The sequence below is a fragment of the Coenobita brevimanus genome, chromosome 7 (genome assembly GCF_032717465.1).
Source record: "Coenobita brevimanus isolate Jiangsu-jjx chromosome 7, ASM3271746v2, whole genome shotgun sequence".
Classification (NCBI taxonomy): domain Eukaryota; kingdom Metazoa; phylum Arthropoda; class Malacostraca; order Decapoda; family Coenobitidae; genus Coenobita; species Coenobita brevimanus.
In genome coordinates this window covers 21174452-21184717 of record NC_136960.1, presented here as the reverse complement: position 1 = coordinate 21184717, position 10266 = coordinate 21174452, and the positions used below count along the sequence as shown (strand labels likewise).

Genomic DNA, 10266 nt, shown 5'->3' with positions numbered 1-10266 from the left:
CAAATACATTTATACTATGTACGCAGTGACCTACACATGTACGTACACACTAAGTCATGCTCACATACACACAAGCCCTCATACGTCCGTACACACAGACATACATGCTCACAAAGACACACACATACACATACGTACAGTATAAACATACAACATACATACATACATACATACACACGCACAACTGCAGTTAAAAATCGATGGGTTCAGGTTCCTTTTTTTTTTTTTTTTTTTTTTTTTTTTTTTTTTTTTTTTTTTTTCCTCTCAGTATATTCACTGAAGAATTTACCGTGCGTTCGTGGCCACTGTCAAACCTTCATGACGGGTACAGAGCATCTCCTAATACGCAGCGGGAATGAGGGCGTGACTGAATCGGTCAGGAAGTAAACGAAACAGGCAAATAACGACAACAAAAACTGCGACGTGAACAACAGATCAACAAAAGAAATACACGAATAGGTAAGTTCCCTTCCCCTCCCCCCCACCCACCCGCCCAAAACAAGTAAATGAATGATTGAAAAAAGGATGAATGAATGAATGCATGTATGTAAGTATATAAGTATAGTTCATTCGTCTGTGTGCGTGTGTGTGTGTGTGTGTGTGTGTGTGTGTGTGTGTGTGTGTGTGTGTGTGTGTCCTCCAACGTCCGTACACACAGACATACATGCTCACAAAGACACACAAAAACATACGTACAGTATAAACATACGGACACACGCACAACTGCAGGCGAGAATCGATGGGTTCATTTTTTTTTTTTTTTTTCCCAGCATTGTAAATGAAGGATTCATCTTGCGTTCATGACGGATAGAGAGCATCTCCTAATATGCAGCGGAAATGCCTTTCTCGTTGTGCAAACCTGTGTACCTTTATGAGGGCGTGAGTGAATCGCTGAGTAAGTCAAAGAAACGCAAATAACGACAACAAAAAATGCGCGTCAACAACACATCAACCAAGGAAATAAACGAATAGGCAAGTTCCCCCTCCCCCCCCCAAACAAAAATAAGTAAATGAATGATTGAAAAAAGGATGAATGAATGAATGAATGCATGTATGTAAGTATATAAGTACAGTTCATTCGTCCGTAAGTGTGTGTGTGTGTGTGTGTGTGTGTGTGTGTGTGTGTCCCCCTTACGCCCGTACACAGACATACATGCTCACAAAGACACACATTAAATACATACGTTACCCAGTATAAAATATACATACTTTACACACGCACAATTGCAGGTGAAAATCGATGGGTTCAGGTTCACCTTTTTTTTTTTTTTTTTTTTTTTTTTTTTCCCAGCATAGTAACTGAAGGATTCATCTTGCGTTCATGACGGATAGAGAGCATCTGCGAATATGCAGCGGGAATGCCGTTCTCGTTGTGCAAACCTGTGTATCTCTTTTTGAGGGCGTGAGTGAATCGCTGAGTAAGTCAAAGAAACGCAAATAACGACAACAAAAAATGCGCGTCAACAACACATCAACCAAGGAAATTAAAGAATAGGCTTAAGTTCCCCCTCCCCCAAAAAAAGATAATAAGTAAATGAATGATTGAATAAAGGATGAATGAATGAATGAATGCATGTATGTAAGTATATAAGTACAGTTCATTCGTCCGTAAGTGTGTGTGTGTGTGTGTGTGTGTGTGTGTGTGTGTGTGTGTGTCTCCACTAACGCCCGAACACACAGACATACAAGCTCACAAACACACACAAATACACATACGTACAGTACAAATATACATACATGTACACACGCACAATTGCAGGTGAAAATCGATGGGTTCAGGTTCACCTTTTTTTTTTTTTTTTTTTTTTTTTTTTTTTCTCCAGCATAGTAACTGAAGGATTCATCTTGCGTTCATGACGGATAGAGAGCATCTGCTAATATGCAGCGGGAATGCCTTTCTCGTTGTGCAAACCTGTGTACCTTTATGAGGGCGTGAGTGAATCGCTGAGTAAGTCAAAGAAACGCAAATAACGACAACAAAATGGGGGGGTGAACAACACATCAACCAAGGAAATAAACGAATAGGCAAGTTCCCCCTCCCCCCCAAAAAAAAAAACAAGTAAATGAATGATTGAAAAAAGGATGAATGAATGAATGAATGCATGTATGTAAGTATATAAGTACAGTTCATTCGTCCGTGTGTGTGTGTGTGTGTGTGTGTGTGTGTGTCCCCTTACGCCCGTACACACAGACATACATGCTCACAAAGACACACAAATACATACGTACAGTATAAATATACATACACACGCACAACTGCAGGTGAAAATCGATGGGTTCAGGTTCACTTTTTTTTTTTTTTTTTTTTTTTCCCCCAGCATAGTAACTGAAGGATTCATCTTGCGTTCATGACGGATAGAGAGCATCTGCTAATATGCAGCGGGAATGCCTTTCTCGTTGTGCAAACCTGTGTACCTTTATGAGGGCGTGAGTGAATCGCTGAGTAAGTCAAAGAAACGCAAATAACGACAACAAAAAATGCGCGTCAACAACACATCAACCAAGGAAATAAACGAATAGGCAAGTTCCCCCCCCCCCCAAAAGAAAATAAGTAAATGAATGATTGAAAAAAGGATGAATGAATGTATGTAAGTATATAAGTACAGTTCATTCGTCCGTAAGTGTGTGTGTGTGTGTGTGTGTGTGTGTGTCTCCTCTTACGCCCGTACACACAGACATACATGCTCACAAAGACACACAAATACATACGTACAGTATAAATATACATACACACGCACAATTGCAGGTGAAAATCGATGGGTTCAGGTTCACTTTTTTTTTTTTTTTTCCAGCATAGTAACTGAAGGATTCATCTTGCGTTCATGACGGATAGAGAGCATCTGCTAATATGCAGCGGGAATGCCTTTCTCGTTGTGCAAACCTGTGTACCTTTATGAGGGCGTGAGTGAATCGCTGAGTAAGTCAAAGAAACGCAAATAACGACAACAAAAAATGCGCGTCAACAACACATCAACCAAGGAAATAAACGAATAGGCAAGTTCCCCCTCCCCCCAAAAAAAGAAAATAAGTAAATGAATGATTGAAAAAAGGATGAATGAATGAATGAATGCATGTATGTAAGTATATAAGTACAGTTCATTCGTCCGTAAGTGTGTGTGTGTGTGTGTGTGTGTGTGTGTGTGTGTGTGTGTGTGTGTCCCCTTACGCCCGTACACACAGACATACATGCTCACAAAGACACACAAATACATACGTACAGTATAAATATACATACACACGCACAACTGCAGGTGAAAATCGATGGGTTCAGGTTCACTTTTTTTTTTTCTTTTTTTTTCCCCCAGCATAGTAACTGAAGGATTCATCTTGCGTTCATGACGGATAGAGAGCATCTGCTAATATGCAGCGGGAATGCCTTTCTCGTTGTGCAAACCTGTGTACCTTTATGAGGGCGTGAGTGAATCCCTGAGTAAGTCAAAGAAACGCAAATAACGACAACAAAAAATGCGCGTGAACAACAGATCAACCAAGGAAATAAACGAATAGGCAAGTTCCCCCTCCCCCCCCAAAAGAAAATAAGTAAATGAATGATTGAAAAAAGGATGAATGAATGTATGTAAGTATATAAGTACAGTTCATTCGTCCGTAAGTGTGTGTGTGTGTGTGTGTGTGTCTCCTCTTACGCCCGTACACACAGACATACATGCTCACAAAGACACACAAATACATACGTACAGTATAAATATACATACACACGCACAACTGCAGGTGAAAATCGATGGGTTCAGGTTCACTTTTTTTTTTTTTTTTTTTTTTTTTTTTTTTTTTTTTTTTCCCCCCCAGCATAGTAACTGAAGGATTCATCTTGCGTTCATGACGGATAGAGAGCATCTGCTAATATGCAGCGGGAATGCCTTTCTCGTTGTGCAAACCTGGGTACCTTTATGAGGGCGTGAGTGAGTCGCTGAGTAAGTAAACGAAACTGGAAAATAACGACAACAAAAAATGCGACGTGAACAACAGATCAATCAAAGAAATAAACGAACAGGCAAGTTTTCCCCCCACCCCCCCCCAAAAAAAAAAAAGAAAGTGTAAATGTTTAAAAAATAAAATAAATAAATAAATAAAATAACGAAAGAAAAAAAATGAATGCATGTATGTAAGTAATGGAGTTCAATCGTGTGTGAGCATGCTTCGCTGCGGAAAAGCAAGAGCTGATACATGCAAACCTAAACTGAGGGAGGGTCTGTCATCATCTCTCTTTGAAGAAGGGTTTTGGCCCTGAAAAGGGCCGAGATTTCTTTCGATGGAGGTGGGGGCCTCTCGCCTTAGGCGCGCTCGCCACGGATGCGGCGGGCCAGCTGGATGTCCTTAGGCATGATTGTTACACGCTTGGCGTGGATGGCACACAGGTTGGTGTCCTCAAAGAGACCGACCAAATAGGCCTCAGACGCCTTCCTGCAGAGCCAGGACGGCAGAGGACTGGAAGCGCAGGTCAGTCTTGAAGTCCTGGGCGATCTCACGGACAAGACGCTGGAATGGCAGCTTCCTTATAAGCAGCTCAGTGCTCTTCTGGTAGCGACGGATCTCACGCAGGGCCACAGTGCCAGGCCTGTAACGGTGGGTTTCTTGACGCCGCCGGTGGCAGGGGCGGACTTGCGAGCGGCTTTGGTGGCCAGCTGCTTGCGAGGGGCCTTGCCTCCAGTGGACTTACGTGCAGTCTGCTTGGTACGAGCCATGGCGCGCGACTGAGGAGGGAGCTGTGAGACGAGCGAGAGTGTTGGCGCGCCGCGCCTGGCAGCGGCTTTTTATGTGGCCTGCCTCCGGACTGGCGGCGTGTGAGTGGTCGGGGTGTGATGTACATGGCGGTGATTTACTGTTCATGCTTTCTCGATGCCATTCCTGGTTTGCTTGCAAAATTTGGCATGCCCTGTGGCGTGACCTGGCTACGACGCCTCTCTAGGATTGGCCTCCTGGGAGCTGGGGTTGGGCCTGGGCCTGAAATCGAGGTTAGGTGGATAAGGTTCGTACTTTCACGACCGTCACTGCGTTATATAAGGGTGGTCGTCGAGCGGGGTCGTCATCATTGTTGGTGCTGGGAGCGGAGTGGACACTCACTACTACTGGGTCTGGAGGAGCAGTAGCAGCAGCTGTAGACACTATGACTGGTCGAGGCAAAGGCGGCAAGGGTCTGGGGCAAGGGAGGCGCCAAGCGACACCGCAAGGTGCTTCGTGACAACATCCAGGGCATCACCAAGCCTGCCATCCGTCGTCTGGCTCGTCGTGGCGGCGTGAAGCGTATCTCGGGCCTGATCTACGAGGAGACCCGCGGTGTTCTCAAGGTGTTCCTCGAGAACGTGATTCGCGATGCTGTCACCTACACTGAGCACGCCAAGCGTAAGACCGTGACCGCGATGGACGTGGTGTACGCCCTGAAGAGGCAAGGGCGCACCCTTTACGGCTTCGGCGGCTAAGAGGCTGCGTGCATAACTGCATGGCACTATTCCACCTGGCCACGGCAAAGCACACAATAAACAGCAACCCCCGGACCTCTTTAGAGGTCCACACCTAATTTCTGTGAAAGAGAATGAATGAAGGCATAGTAGTATAAGTAAATGCAGACGTTGAGCAGGTTAGGTAGCACCATTTTCTCTCTCTCTCTCTCTCTCTCTCTTTCTTTTAATGTAACAGATATGAAAACATGTAATGCAACCCGACCAACTCTTACCACACCTAACATAACCAAACCAAACCAACCATAACCTAACTGAACCATACCAAACCTCTCTCTCTCTCTCTCTCTCTCTCTCTCTGTCTGGCAGTTAAAAAAAAAAAAAAAAAAAAAGGTGGGGGGGGGATTAGGCAACTGTCAATTTGGCTACTACATCTTCTAATTTAAATGGACGTCTGCATACATATACATTATCACTTATTTTGCTGGGCCATTGCTTTCTCTGTTCCTCTGGTCTACTCCCCCCCCCACCCCCATTTCAGGAAAGCTTTCTCCATACCTATCAGGGCAATTTCCATCCTGTTGCGAGAGCATCTCCTCTGCTGTGCTCCGGGAGTCGCCTCCGTAAATCGTGAAGGCAAATCCCACTAATCCAAGGTATTTCTGCCTTCATATGCACGAGCAGCAGCAGCACACTTGAAGGATGCACCTAGAGTAAAGAAGACACAGTCAGTCACGTCGGTGAGGCACCACAAACGGTGCATGATATGAATGCCTAAGTGTTAGACAGACAGAATGTCTGCATATGAACAAGTTATCCCTTGAATTTGTCGCTGTCACGGCCGTTTTCTCTAAGTACCAAAACCCACCAATCACCCATCGTACAAGCATTGCATCAACCGCTGAGGCCTGAAATCAAATTTAAATGGATCCGATTGGTACTTGCACGACCGCTAGTGCATTATATAGAAGAGGTGGCTGACAAGGTGGCTGACACTCGCCTCCCAACAGTTTCACTAATCAGGCGTTCACCGGAGCTCCCAGTTCGATGGGTGGTGGTGGTGGTGCTGCTGATTATTAATCTTTGATGATGATGATGATGATGATGATGATGATGATGATGATGATGATGATGATGATGATGATGATGATGATGATGATGATGATGATGATGATGATGATGATGATGATGATGATGATGATGATGATGAATGAATGAATGGATGGATGGATGAATAGATGGTGGTGGTAGTGGTGGTTTTTGATTGTGTAGTAACTAGTTGTTGCAATACTACTCATAATGACGAGAGAAATGAATGATAAGTATTTTCTTCATTATTGCTCTTATTTGGGGGTGTTAAATCCACAATGGTCGTCACCACACGACTAATATATATATATATATAATATATATATATATATATATATATATATATATATATATATATATATATACTGTTGTATACATCACCATATCCTCTGCCACTGAACGACTTTGTCCATTCCTTCGATGGTGGGAGAATAGCCATCATCATCATCATCATCACCTATGTTTTCATTCATCCACCCGGCCAGGCAGTTAGGAGGCATAATTATACAGGACAGTATTATGCAGGTGCAGTTGGGAACGGGACAAGACTCTATGTAGTAGTGGGAATAATAATATTATTATTATTATTATTATTATTACTCCACCTTCACTGATGTCAGTAGCTTCTTACATGCAACCGAACGTAAATATAGCCACAGACACATGCCAGCATTCAACACATACCACGTTATAGGCACATACACAAACATACAGTATACCAACACATTCATCCATACCCAAAGATGATGATGATGCTGTTGGGCAATGCCAAAGTCTATTCTCTCTCAAGAATGAATGTGGCTCCTAAAGGAGCCGATGGAGGTGAAGAAGAAGAAGGATTTCTTGGAAGCGTTTACTTCTTCTCCGTCTTCTGGGGAGCAGCACAGCCTGGATGTTAGGCAGGACACCTCCTGGGCGATGGTGACGCCAGAGAGGAGCTTGTTGAGCTCCTCATCATTGCGGATAGCCAACTGCAGGTGACGGGGAATGATACGAGTCTTCTTGTTGTCACGGGCTGCGTTGCCAGCCAGCTCAAGCACTTCAGCTGCTAGGTACTCCATGACTGCAGCCAAGTAGACGGGAGCACCAGCACCCACACGCTCGGCGTAATTGCCTTTACGAAGGAGACGGTGGATCCTGCCGACGGGGAACTGGAGCCCAGCCCCTGCTAGATCGGGACTTGGACTTTCCCTTCACCTTGCCTCCCTTGCCACGTCCGGACATGCTGCTGCTGCTGGAGTAGTAGGACCTTCAGGGAGAAGACTAATGCGTCCCCGGCCCGCGCGACCTTCCCTTAAATACCCGTCTTCCCGATCCGACCCCATCCCACCCGCGAATGGGAAGGAGGCAGAAGCCGGGCTGCGATCGGGCAGAAATCACATATAAGGATTTCAGCAAGCGCGGCCCCCATGTCGACTCAGTCTCTCGCTCGCTCCCGCACCGTGCACATACCGTCTGACTCGGCGCCGCCATGCCACCCAAGACCTCCGGAAAGGCCGCTAAGAAGGCCGGCAAGGCCCAGAAGGCCATTGCCAAGGGAGACAAGAAGAAGAAGCGTAGGAGGAAGGAGAGCTACAGCATCTACATCTACAAAGTGCTCAAGCAGGTCCACCCTGACACCGGTGTTTCCTCCAAGGCGATGTCTATCATGAACTCTTTCGTGAATGACATCTTCGAGCGCATTGCTGCAGAGGCTTCACGCCTGGCACACTACAACAAGCGTTCAACCATCACCAGCCGGGAGATCCAGACGGCCGTCAGGCTGCTCCTCCCTGGCGAGCTGGCCAAGCACGCCGTGTCTGAAGGCACCAAGGCTGTCACCAAGTACACCTCCTCAAAGTAGAGAGGTTACACTCTTGGCCATTTCAACATTTCCGGCTCCAATCGGAGCCACAAGATTTTCGATAAAAAGGGGAAAGACAGACTTACCAATTTTCCACTCAGGAACTCTGGTTTATCAGCTTTCTCTCTCTCTCTCTCTCTCTCTCTTTCTTTTCGGCAACGGTGGTTTGGGATGGGTACGTAGGCACAATCGAAATGTTTTGAACTAGGGTTGGGGGTTAAAACAATAGAGTCAAAATAAAAGAGTAAATAGGGGCGTGCGGGCCTTCTTATTCATCTGAACAACCAACAACAACGTACCGTCGCCCCAAGAAGTGACGGCACAGTGTCAGATTGCTTCGGTCACTCACCACTGCCATGCGTTCTAGGAAAACAGTGAATAAGAGGTAAACATTCAATGCCTTCATCACGTCATGCCAAATAATCGTATATATTATATCGTACAAATAATGATGTAAAATGAATAACAGGAGGCAGTGATAAATTAGATGGTAACACTTAGTTATCTTTCCCGATTTGAATGAATGTGAAATGTATTAACTTCGCGCGCGGTGGCCGGTACGCCTAAAACTCCCAGTCCCTTTTTTTTTTTTTTTGATAGCCCCCTGTCTTATATGAAATAATCCTGAGATTTTTCTTCGTGGGAAACTGGCCAAAGGCAGTGTAATAACTGCATGTCCTTGAGTGAATGTTATCTCCTTTCGTGCGTGTTGACCGAAACATTTAAAATAGCTTACCGGCTTACGCCTCCTTCCCGCTTTCTGTCGTCGTCCACCGAGACATTGGAAACGGAAATAAATGACTTTAAATTATTCCCTAGTATTGTAACGGAAATTATTTTCTACATAATATTTATTCATATCCAATGTTTATTGAAGCTCCCTTTCGTTCAGTCTTACGCTACCCAAACGTCACTGTCTGTTACCATGCTAGATTTGAACTCCACAACATATTTATTCCCGACTCTGCCTGAGCGACAGTTGTGAAATATCACTCAGTTCCGTTTAGGAATTCCTATTATCGTAACGAACCAACTGCTTCCTACAATACTTTTGAAATATACAGATAACTGGTCATGGATTTGTTGTTTCTTGTAACAATTTTACGTATTAGGCTTCACCCCGTACAGATATAAGGAAGAGTAGGGACACTATCGCTGACCGAAAACTTATGGATACTCCGCCGGCACTTCTTAGGCCGCCTGTACCAACCAACCCACTCAACAGGCGTACAGTAAATACATGCATGACATCGTATCATGCCTATTCATGTCAGCCTATAAAATGTAGGTACATACAACAACACATGTGCACAAATACATTTATACTATGTACGCAGTGACCTACACATGTACGTACACACTAAGTCATGCTCACATACACACAAGCCCTCATACGTCCGTACACACAGACATACATGCTCACAAAGACACACACATACACATACGTACAGTATAAACATACAACATACATACATACATACATACACACGCACAACTGCAGTTAAAAATCGATGGGTTCAGGTTCCCTTTTTTTTTTTTTTTTTTTTTTTCTCAGTATATTCACTGAAGAATTTACCGTGCGTTCGTGGCCACTGTCAAACCTTCATGACGGGTACAGAGCATCTCCTAATACGCAGCGGGAATGAGGGCGTGACTGAATCGGTCAGGAAGTAAACGAAACAGGCAAATAACGACAACAAAAACTGCGACGTGAACAACAGATCAACAAAAGAAATACACGAATAGGTAAGTTCCCTTCCCCCCCCCCCACCCACCCGCCCAAAACAAGTAAATGAATGATTGAAAAAAGGATGAATGAATGAATGCATGTATGTAAGTATATAAGTATAGTTCATTCGTCTGTGTGCGTGTGTGTGTGTGTGTGTGTGTGTGTGTGTGTGTGTGTGTGTGTGTCCTCCA

The 10266-nt window shown here is 44.6% G+C and overlaps 3 pseudogenes; 1 reads left to right on the top strand and 2 right to left on the bottom strand.

Annotated features, from left to right (window-relative positions):
- Positions 1–4289: 4289 nt before the first annotated feature.
- LOC145405268 (histone H3-like) lies at positions 4290–4700 on the bottom strand (annotated as a pseudogene).
- A 422-nt stretch (positions 4701–5122) lies between these two features.
- Positions 5123–5435, top strand: LOC145405258 (histone H4-like; annotated as a pseudogene).
- A 1872-nt stretch (positions 5436–7307) lies between these two features.
- Positions 7308–7727, bottom strand: LOC145403920 (histone H2A-like; annotated as a pseudogene).
- Between the last annotated feature and the right edge of the window lie 2539 nt (positions 7728–10266).